A 12,229-nucleotide genomic window follows, 5' to 3' on the forward strand; every position below is an offset into this window, starting at 1 on the left:
TTGTTAACACATTAACCATCTAAACTGACAATATTTGTCACATCTCAGGCAATTAATTTGTGTATTCATCATTTATTCAATCTATTTGATTATTTATTCAATATATATTGCTTTTATATTCTTAGGTTTGTTTACGTTTTTACAATTTTAGTCCGTACATTTTGTTATTTAAATTACATCTTTAATATTTTCTTTCCTTTTTTTTTGTCTTTTTTTTCCTTTTCTTTTTCTGGGGAGCTCAGTATTGCTCATTCTGTAATTTTACCAATTTGACATGTCATCATCATTGCTCTCTTTTTTTTTTTTTTTTTTTTTTATATTTTCTTTCCAATGTTTGACGTCAACTGGCTAATTTCCAGCCAATCCTGTAGCGTGATGTGTTCCTTAGACAACCCCGATCACATCTGGTACAGACCCGGGTATAAATGCATATATGTATGACTATATACACACTGTGGCATTTTTTCTGTAGAGAGAGAAAATAACGGGAAAATGCCACAGATAAATCAATGTATTCGAGTTAGGCTCATTTAGGGAATGGCAACGTAAGATGGCCGCCGTGCATACAAGTAGCTCAGACCAAGATTACTTGCGAATAGAAAACGCTACAAAAATGTAGTCTTATTTGCTTTGTCTGTTTGAGTTAAGTGTGCATAAAGTAAAAAAAATGCAGATCCAACATTTGGTAACGCATCCCATAGATGCAAACACAAACGGAAAAAAAACAAGGAGGCGCGTGATGAATGGGCGTTGGTGCTCAGGAGGTTGCACTTCATTAGGGTGGATGACAAACTTGTGCCAAGCTCGCTTCTATTTATCCTTTCGAGTCTTAAACGGAGTGGACGATGGGAAACAATGTCTGTCGTGGGAGGGGCCGCGAAACATCCTTTATCCGGCCAGACAATCACTACTATATTGCGTGTTGACTCGTCAGGCCCCTGAAAGTTGGCCGGTCAGCATCCAGATGATGGATTACCTTAAAGGCCTGGAAATTGAGACGCTCTCGTGTTTCCTTCCATACGCTGTGTTTATTATTGCACCCTGTGCGCGCTCATCTGTCAGCGGACGGGCCTCAGGCTGGGTTACAGATACAACGTGTCCACCAGCGAGGTTCGAGTAAATCCGCCTTGTCAAAGATAAAAGCAATGATATGATGTTATTTCACCTTGAAATAACAACAAGATCATTTAGATGCTACGTTGTCTTGTATAAGGTCATAGGTCAGTGGTTCTTAATCTTGTTGGAGAGAACTGCCCAAAATGACATTGAAATCATTTGGGCATATATTTAATATAAAAGGGGAAGTCAACCTATAAACATTTCTTGACAATAATATGTTATATGTGACCTCATTAGTCTAAACATGACATTCTGATTAATATTACATTTGTGGAATATGAGTTATGCAGCAAAATCCAGCCATTTTTATCCATCTCAAGGGGCGGCCATTTTGCCACTTGCTGTCGACTGAAGATGACATCACCGTTGCTCAGGGCTCAGGCAATGACCAATCACCGCTCACCTGTTTTCTGAAGATGAGCTGTCATAAAGGGGAGTCAACCACCTAAAAATTTATTTCTATACATCCCCATGCATCTAAATATGGTATTCTGGTAAATATTGCGTTCGTGGAATATGAGTTAAGCAGCAACATCCAGCAGTTTTTATCAATATCAGAAGGCGGCCATTTTGCCACTTGCTGTGGCGTGAAAATGACATCACAGTTGCTTAGGGCTCAGGCAGCGACCAGTGTTGTCACAGATTACATGAAAAAGTAATGTGATTACTGATTACTCCCCCCAAAATTATTCTAGTTACTTTACTAATTACTTTATTGTCAAAGTAACTACGTTACTTAAAAAGTAACTTATCCGTTACTTTTCCCCAGATTGCTGTGCCGAGCTGTGATTGGTCGTTGACAGCAACTGACAAAATGGCCGCCCGTTGAGATGGATAAAAACGACAAAATTTTGCTGCATAACTCATATTCCACTAATACAGAATACCATATTTAGATGCATAGAACATATTATTGTCAAGAATTTTTTGGGGGGGGGGGGGTTGACTTCCCCTTTAGAACACCTAAAAATGGCGGCAACAGTTTGAGTTTGGAACGGAATATTTCAATTTCCATTATTTTCTAAGGACATTCTACTCATTCACAATTTGACGATTGTTCCGTCCGTGTTTTTGTTTTCTTTACCAAAGTCAAAAGAACACATTTTCCTCAAATTACTGCTGGAAAAAAAAAAGATTTTCATTGAGATTAATGGCTTTCATGTGACAAGTTGCAGAAGCAGGGGCTGCGGTACAGATGCAAACTGCCTCACGTTTGCCTTTGACCAATATCTGCCTTTCATCTACCGCCTATGCTGATAGCGCCGTTTCCCACCTCTGCATCAAAGTGATGACTGGAGCCGTAATTACTAGATGTTATCTGAAGGCAAAAACGCTGCTAAAACTGAACCGTGTTCCCTCGCAATGGACATAGTCTCATATAAAGATGAGACTGTAACATTTTATTTTCACATTTACAGTTTATTGATGAAATAAGGGTGTTTTTGTTTATTCATTGCTTATGAATTGTAATTAAAATCAAATGAAAAAACAGACTTGCTGTATATTATCTATTGTGGCTATGGTTGATTTTGTAGTCACGAGATGTTTGAAGTGAAAGATGAGAGGAAAAAGCAAGCAAACCTGATGAGGGAGTCTCTGGCTTTCTTTCCAGTGATGATAATTAAGTTGGATTTATTTACCCTTTCGAGGAAAAATATCCAATTGTGGCATAGGTCAAGAGGTCAATTGCCCTCAAAAGAGCTGTTTTGGTTCTACTCAATGAACCACATTTCTGTAGACTGGATTTTGTGTCATCTAAGCATATTGAGTCCATTTTTAGGAAGGGCTTAAGTTGTTGTCAGGCGTGGGATTTGCACCACTGAACAGCAAATTAGGGTTTGGCCGGGAATGTTCCAATACATCTGGCTTCCTTCTTGAGATGTGTGAGTCCTGCAAGAAAAGCAAAAAAAAAAAAGAAAAGAAAGAAAGAAAGAAAGAAAAAGGATATATAAAAAAAAAACTTCTTTGCCTGCAACCATTAGTACGCAGCGTTGCATTTAGAAGAGATGACTCAAACAAAATGACTTTGAAAACCCTCTGAGAATTATCAAGTGTGATGTTGCTACACTCTGTAGCAATCATTTAAAGCTAGCTAAGACAGCTCATTTAAAAATCGCAAATTAAGCCATGTCAATGATTTGACTTTCATCATCACAACTTTAAGTCCGCGACTTAGCTAAACTGAAAATTAGGCCATAATGAAGATGATAATGCTAAGTGTTTTTTTTTTTTTTCAAATTAATTGATTCAATAATATTGCTATGTATCATGCTGAGAGTGCTGCATCCGCTTCCAAATGAATACAAGCCTCAGAATAATAATAAAGAAATGTTATCTCAATTTTTTTCATTACATGTCTTCAGGTACATCATATCTCGTTATATCTCATCTTTCATGTTATTCCATTTAATGAAAAGTTGCTATATTGCCTCAAATGTCGAACAAGCTGTGTACTGTCTGTAATGCATGCTCAGGTGCATCTCAGTTAGGGATAAGTGAGTACCGAAGCATCGGGCCGATACGCGGTCTTATTTCAAAGCATTGGTACTCGTGACTGTGATCGATACCAGTATCCGCCGCCCTCTTGTGGCCATTTTACATTAAGGAACTAGAAATTTGAAAAAAGTAAATTTTCCATTAATTTCATACAATTTTAAGGAAAAATGCTACATTGGGATATATGCTGTAGATTATAGATAGACTGATGTGTTTGTTTTTTCCCACGATAAATACCGATATCCATTATTAATAGTTGATATTCATTTTCACTAAAAGGGAAAATATTGGCATCAAAATTTAAAAAAATAAAAACTCCAACTTAAATTTGTTGTTTGTTGATTGTTTTATATATTTAAGTGAACAAATTTTAAGATTTGCAAAATATTGGATTTTGGGTTTTGTTTTAAACCTTACTCAACAGACATCTTTATTTTAAAATTGTAAGAAAAAGTTTTGGGACAGTTAAATAAACAAAGGTCAATAAAAACTTAAACAAGTGCATAGCCCAAATTGTTTTCTACAGTAAATAAAGTTTTCCAAAATTTCAAAATAGTGTATCTGAAATGTATTTTTTATTTTTTTTACTTATGTTAGTTTCCAAGAGCTCCAAGGGTCATATCAGCTCTTATTAAGTTAACTGAAAATTTAAATAAAGAGTTCCCTGTAGTTAAAACAGTTTTAAATTGATTTATTATCGGCTGTATGATTCTTCAAAAAGGCTGAATATCAATCATATCAGCCCGACCGATAATCGATCTGGCTCATCTATTGGGCTTTCTTTCAAATTAGAACTCATTATATTTTTGGGAAATTTTAGTCTGTATCAAAAGTGGTATCTGTACATGGTCTTGGTATTGATGACTACTCAAGATTTGAATATTCATACTGGCATCGTTCTGAAAAAAGGTGGTATTGAACATCTCTAATCTCACTCATGTAGAATACAGGAAACTGAAATTATACCAGTAGTTCAATTAAAATGTGTTTTACATGTCACAGTAACATAGGTGGCAAATCCAGGTCCAGAAAGTAAAAACCCTGCCATAGTTTGGCTTTAGCCACTTGTGCTAGCTAGCTAGCTACCTAGCTAGCAGGTAAACGAGTACCCGGGGAGCTAACTAGGGAAATCGCTAGCTAGCACCTGAGGCTACAGCCAAACCGTAGCAGGCTTTTTACTTTCTAGACCTGGATTTGCCACCTCTGGTAACAAAGACCTGCCAAATGTTCTGTATTTTGTGGAACAAAACATTTGTCCTGTTTTTGTACACAATTTATGATCACATCAATTTTTGTGTTTGATAACATTTAGAACAACTAAACACCCCAATCGTCAGCCATTTTGAGTGAAACACATAATTGTCATCAATATTGTTCTGAAGTGCACTCTAATCAGGTGTATTGGCCATTTAATTAGGGCATAAAAGCATGTATTATCAAAAACGGCGTCATCATACCGTCGTTATCATTCCGGTACGAACACTAATTAAACACGTTTTCACAAATGGCGAACGTGCTCATGAGCATGTACGTACAGTCTGTCACATCCCATCCATTCATGAGTGACAGAACACATGGTTTGGTTGCTTCGACATCACAAGCTTGAAAACACTTTTCCAAGTCAATCTATTGACTGTAACCAGCTACAACACAATGTGTCGAATATAAAACAAAAACAACGCTATTAAATAAGCAGTTGCTGATACGGACATGCTTACCTTGCCATCTTTACGTGAGAACAGACAAGCCACGTTGGCTAGCCCTGAGCTTGAGAAAGCATAAATCGAAACGGTAATGTTACCTCAGCCATCTCTTGGGCACGTCGTTTAGATTCGAACGTTAGGAAGCAGATAACCAATCATCGAGCGAATTGAAGACAGGCCACGGGGGCCACGATGACCGTCTGTGGAAATAAACAAAGGGATCAATGTGTATTATGTTTATGAATACAAACGGCCTCGCCGCAGCGGCTGGCTTCTGATTGGAACCCGAGCATGCATGCTGTGCACTCATTACATGCTCATGCACAAATAAGTAGGCAGCTTTGCACATACGCACAAATCACTATAATGACTGACAGGGGGGGCACTTCTATAAACGATTCAATAGGAAGTCGACTGGGGACTGTTTTGATGGGGTTCATTAGATTGAAATCAACATTATACATGCTGTCAGGTTCGCTTTTCAGTTAAGCTTATCCAAAGCATTGATGTAAGGATGAGTGTAATATTAGTGGGAATAGAAAAGAAAAGTCCCACATCTTTGTGCCTATTCTCTTCTCCCTGACCTCCTTGGGGACGATCCAGGACAGAATTGGCCTTTCTTATTAGCCTGTCCAGTAGATGACTCCCTGAAAAATGGTGGTTGCCACCATTGAGTCATATGATGCCCTTAGGCGGGGCTGCGTGTACACCAAAGCTCATGATGACTTATTGTACTTACTGCGTATTTTATTTTATCCACCCACCAATCCATCCACACCCATGAACACGTGGGCCCCACAAGCTGTTCCATGACAGCAGCGGTGCGCCCACAGCTGAAAACAAAACCCAGGCAATTGAGGATGAGGCGGCTGATGATGTAAGGGTTGGTGTGGGCCATATTACTCAGCACCACAATGATTTTAAGAGAGTATTTATTCTCTTTTCTCCACCAATTTTTATGTTAACACGCTCTGCACAAAAGACGATTTGAGATGATTGGTACGGCTCAGTTCGACAGGCTATGATGTGATGACTTTTTATTGTCATTTTACATACATTCAAAGGAAATTTTGCATTTATTTTATATATATATTTCTCTAATAAAGGACGATTTGATATTCAAGTGGAACGATTTGTTTCGGTTCGATTGAGTGCACTCTCATCTTTTAAAGCAAAAAACTAGGATGTCAGCCGATTAACATTTTTAATCGTCATTAATCGCATTACTTCAACAGCTAACTCACGATTAATCGCAAATTTCATTATTATTGTTATTGTTTATTTTTATTCTCATAAAATGTACAGTAAAATATTTTCAAGTTTTCATATTCTTGTTAACATAAAAGTGGAAAAAATGTTTAACTAATAGAAAAATGGCTGTATGTTTTAATCATTGATACAGTAATTTAATAATTTAATAATTCACAACTTTGAGTTAAACTTAAAAAGATGTACTGTACCGAAAAAAACGAGTGTGATATTGATTTGTGTTGAGGTAATTTTTTCTGCCACTAGATGGCATAATTGCATTTGGAAGACGTTGGTGACAGCTCAGTGCATTTTTCTTTTCATATTAAGAACTATCTAATCTTTAACATGAAGTAACTTGTGAAATTCTGCACATTTTTAAAATTGTAAAATACATCTTGACCCCAGTCTCCACAAATATATGCATTATTATTAAATGTGTTACTGCTAAATTTTGACATGGGCGTGTCTGCTGCGTTGCGACTGGAATCCCCCCAGTACAGGCTTTCTAAGTAAGGAGCGGTCATTAATCGCGTGTTAAAAAAATTTGTGGCGTTAAAGGAAATTAAAATTAACTCAAAATTAACGCTCTAATATATATATATATATATATATATATATTTATATATATATACGATACGATACGATACGATACGATACGATACGATACGATACGATACGATACGATATACTTTTATTTTCCCCGTGGGGAACTTTTTCCTGGACTCCGTCCAGCTGCAGTTTACAGTAAGGAAAAAACAACAGAATAGAAGGAGATAAAATCAAAATTAAATAAGAAGTGCAGCAGTAGTTTACAGTGAGAAAAACAACAGAATAGAGAGAGATAATTAAAATAAATATATATATTGCATATATATAATCAATCAATTTTCTTTGTCAACGCGCCTTCTAATTTTTAGGGATAATGTTCTTCCATGGATGTTTGAGGCAGGTAAATATGGATTATGGGATTCTGTTTTTCCTCAAAGTTAATCAGTGATCTTTCCACGGGGGCGCCACACTGTCATCTAGTTAATTAGGATGACATTTCCCAAGTGTAGCATGACCTCACACATGTTATTTACACCTGCTTTTTAGCACTTACGTGTTTGCCATCCTTTCATCATTAGTGTTATACTTCTTAGTTCCGAATTTCCCCCCAGCTCCATCTACCATATTATGCTATGTACTTTGAAACACACAAGGAGTTCAGACTATAAGCGTCAACTTTTTTCCCAGCTTTAACCTTTACGATTTTAAACAAAGATGCATTATTTGCAGAGTTTGCCAATCCCAAAGCACCCATTCTTGGCCTTTCACACAAGACTGTTTTGTTTTTCTTCAAGGGAGGAAAAAAATCAGGGTACCATTAAGTTTCTGGAATGGCCTAATGAACATTTATGGACTATGTTTAAATTATTCTCACTTCATATTTAATTTTAGTTTAATGATATTTTTAGATGAATGGTTTCTGCAGACAGCTGTAGTTTATAATTTAGTATTATTCGCTTTGGAAAATGGATGAATAATAACAAGGTAGACTACACCTTGACCTTTTCGCAAATCAATCGCAGGACATTTAAATGTTCACATTCACAGTGTCTTTTACTGTAAATGCAACCCACACTGCCTTCACTCTGAAAACAGTTGGGTCAACCTTAACCTAAATTGGGTCAAAAAGGGCCTGATCCAACTTTTTGGGTTATTTAAAGAACCCAAAAAGTTGGGTCAAATGAGTAACCCACAAAACAACCTCAAAATGGGTTGCTTTGTGGGTTATTAATTTAATTTGGCCCAACATGTTGGGTTGAATAGCTTAAAGGTATGGTTGGTTCCTTTTAGACACAATTTAATTGGGTCAACACAAAAAGTTGGGCCAAATGAATAAACCACATATCAACCCAAAATTGGGTTACCGGTACCTTGTGGGTTGTTAATTTAACTTGACCCCAAATTTGGTGTTAAACAGCTCAAAAAGTTGGGTTGGTTAATTTCAGGCCCAATTCAATTGGGTTATTAAAATAATCCAAAGACGTCGTGTCAAATGAATAACCCAAAAACACCACCAAAAATTAGGTTGCTTTTTGGGTTATTAATTTAATCCAACTTTTTTAGTTATATAACTCGAGTTCATTTTTGACCGAATGAGGTTATTCAATTCAATTAATGACACACAAAACAACCCACAAATTGTGTTGCTAACTTATTGATTTATTTTGACCCAACTTTTTGAATTAAAATTTGGGTTTGTCCATTTTTGACCCAATTTGGTTTATCTTTGACCCAACTGATTTTTAGAGTGTGCCCAGAAGTCAGGCAAGTAAACCACTACATCCATCTGTGAATAATAATAATAATATTACAATGATAATCATAGTTGTTATTTCCCTCTTATTTAAGAACCAGCTCAAATAGGCAGATATTCATTTGGCTTTTTTTTTTTAATTGATGTTGTCGGTTGCAGTGTCTTCATTTGAAAACAAGCTAAATATGTGTAACACATGCAGTTAAAAGTCCAGAGAAAATTATAAATGATTTATAAATACTTATGAACCTGTTTTTTTTTAATTGTCCTGCATGGTATCACATTACATCACATATAGGCTACTATATACTAAATTGAGGCCTAAACATGGGCAAATAATACTAGATTTGCCATATTTGACCCTTTATTGAGCTGAATGAGACTAATAGTGCTTTAGTGGGTTCATATTGTAAAGTGTCCTGTTGCACGTGAGAAGAAAACGACAGCTGAAAATCCTCAGACGATGCCAGATGCCAACAACACACAGGCTTGAGGAGGAAATTAATTCATTCCCAGAGGATGTATCATGTTACATCAGCGTATCCAGACGGCTGTTCGACCGCTGATAGCTCACTGGGAACGACACCGAATGCTACTGCAGCCACACACAATACGTAGTGGATTGTAAGCTGCGTTCCCCTGAAGGCATCGGTCTGCTGCCATGGCACTGAGCCTTCCCACCTCATTGAAAGGAATGATGAAGAATGGCAAGTTACGCCTGGAATCAACAGGATTAAGGCAGCTTGGAGACATGGTGAATCGATCAGCTTTGTTACTATACAATATGAATCGATCCACCCTCACTCACGGGCCACATGGATGACATAGTGTAGTAGTTGTGTACGCTTGCTAGTTTCCATCACATCTACCCGTCATTTCATTGTTGCTTGTCGCCAACATTTGTCACCAAATGTCTGCCGTAGTACCAAGATGACCTGTTTTAGGAAACATGGCGCCACAGGGCAGACAGACTACTGGAAAATGCAAAGAAGAAGATAGCGTAAAAGTAGAAGAAGAAGTAGAAGCTAGGCTAAACCGTTTCAGGTATCTGTAGCATGTTTTACACTCCAAACACAACAAGTTGTTGGTCTTTGTTTATATATATATCTTTCCTAATGAAAACAATATACTGTACACCATGTTAACACAAGTAGCGGCTTATTAAAACACAAAAATGTTTTGCTTATAAAATCATATGAAACACCGTTGAAGCTAGCATGTTGGCTTGGCTTTCAACAACAGTCCAGTTTTTCATGTGAACCCTTTGGAAAATTAATGATGTAAATAAATGTGTATGCATGCTGAAAGTATTTTAGAGATTGATTGCATCTGTACAAAAACACAAAAAAAAGTCTCACATCAGAAGATAATATTCATCAACATATTTTTAGTTACCGTTGTAAAGGAGATAGAAAACGTTCTATATTAAATATTGCCATGCTCCCATAAACACATTTATACGTTTTTAAAATATATTTTTTTTTAAATGCTAGACCATACAGAAGGCTTTGATGCAGCTTCTGACCTAAAGAGGATGCTTAAAGCTATGGTAGTTATTACAAAAAAACGGCCAGCGGGTGTCAGCAGAGTATAAAAGATCAACCAGAGCCATGTTGCAAAAAAACAGATTTGTGAATAATGATGAAACTTAGCTACATTATAATGCTAATTGCTGCAAAATGGAAAGAGATTAATATATATATATATATATATATATTCTCCTGATAAAAAAAAACTATCTTTCAATCTATCTTTCTTTAGGTAGGTTCCATGTTTTTATAGCAATAGAAAACAATATTCTGTCAGCCTTGAAAAATCAGTCAAAATCCAATAAAACAGCTGGGAGCGAAGGGATTTGCTTCAGTGAAAATGGCTGGGAGTGAATGAGTTAAGATCTTATGGAGGTGTCACACTCCAAAATTAAAAAAGATTATTTGACAATACAGTCAAAATATTAATAGGAAAAAAAATCTGGAAAATATACATTTGGAGTATATCTGGAATTTGAAAGATTTTGTAAAAACTGCAAACACACAAAATGACTCAATTTTGGTTGCACGATGTACATGTTCGAATTAAGTAAATCCAAAGGATTTTTTTTACCCATTGAAGCCCAAGTTTAAAAAAATATATATATATATTATGACTTACGTAAGAGTGTGTGAGTGTATGATTCAGATAATATCTCCAACAAGAGGGAAAAAAAGACAGTTGTCTGGACATGACAGTATTCCGATAACATGTCCAACCTTCAATTTTCCGTCGGCTCTTCTCCAGTTTAGAATCGTGTGAAAGTTGAACTATCTGAACAAAGCCAAGACAGTCAATACTAAGTATGGCTTCCGCACAAGAGAGTATGTGTGTGAACACTGCACCTGCAGAATCCCAAGACCGCCCCCCTCCCCCTCAAAAAAAAGGAAGCATGCATGTAGTACATTTTTTGCCTGTAGGGGGCATCCTAAGGTGAAACATGCCATTTAACACAAACACAAGCACACACACAGGACTTTTTCCTTCATGGATGAAGGACCTGGATTGCTGCAAACAAATTAGAGAGCACCATTAAGATGGGGTTAGTGCCATCATTCACTGAGTGTGTGTGCGTGTGTGGCAGCGGTGTCAGTCACCTGTCAGCCTCAGGTGCAGATAAGGCCCAAATCGACCTCCCCCTTGTCCGGTTGTTATCACACCCTCTATTCATCCATCTCTGGAGCTTTCCAATTTAGTTTTGTTCAATCCCTTCCTCTGTTTCCTTGTACAAAAGAAATTAGTTACGAGAAATTGCACGTGGGAAGGTTACAAAGACATAGACGTTTTAGAAGATTTGTGTTTATTATTAGTTACTATTGTATACTTGCATTAGTTGTGCTTTTATGACCTTTATGCAATGCGTACAGTATTTTTTTTTTTGACTTTAAGTCACACTTGTTCATAGTTTGGCTAGTACTGTTATGTAATGTATACTGACGTGCGACTTGAAACTATGTTAAATGTGCTAAACTAGCGATATATCACACTTTAGTCATCATGACTATACGTGTTCTTTTTCTTCTTCTACTTTCTTTTGGAGGTTGGCAAATGCTTTTGGTGCATTACCACCACCTTTAGCATACAGCATCCTCCACAAGAGCGATTTACTTTGACATGCCATTTTACACACAGCAAAATTACCAACATCCAGTCTAACCCGCCTTTGTGTATATTTACTGCGAGCCTCGTGCCAGATTTACACCAGTCACGAAAATGGAGCTCCATGTGCTGGGCGCTGTAATGGCAATGGTACTACGTAGGTGATATGATTATTTTTCTATTGAGATAATCATTTTCAATAAATTCAAATATTACACTTACATACCTG

General features: G+C 36.8%; 1 long non-coding RNA gene across 2 annotated transcripts; it reads right to left on the minus strand.

The window, feature by feature from the left end:
* Nucleotides 1-982: 982 nt before the first annotated feature.
* Nucleotides 983-5,594, minus strand: LOC144040251 (uncharacterized). 2 transcript variants are annotated; one of them, XR_013289681.1, is made up of 3 exons: nt 5,417-5,594; nt 2,701-3,009; nt 983-1,126 (listed from the first exon to the last, which is right to left on the minus strand). It is a non-coding gene; the product is annotated as an uncharacterized LOC144040251 (long non-coding RNA). The 2 variants fall into 2 exon arrangements; XR_013289680.1 differs by having other exon boundaries at nt 5,334-5,594.
* Nucleotides 5,595-12,229: the final 6,635 nt, after the last annotated feature.

This window comes from Vanacampus margaritifer, chromosome 20 (assembly GCF_051991255.1).
Source record: "Vanacampus margaritifer isolate UIUO_Vmar chromosome 20, RoL_Vmar_1.0, whole genome shotgun sequence".
Taxonomy (NCBI): domain Eukaryota; kingdom Metazoa; phylum Chordata; class Actinopteri; order Syngnathiformes; family Syngnathidae; genus Vanacampus; species Vanacampus margaritifer.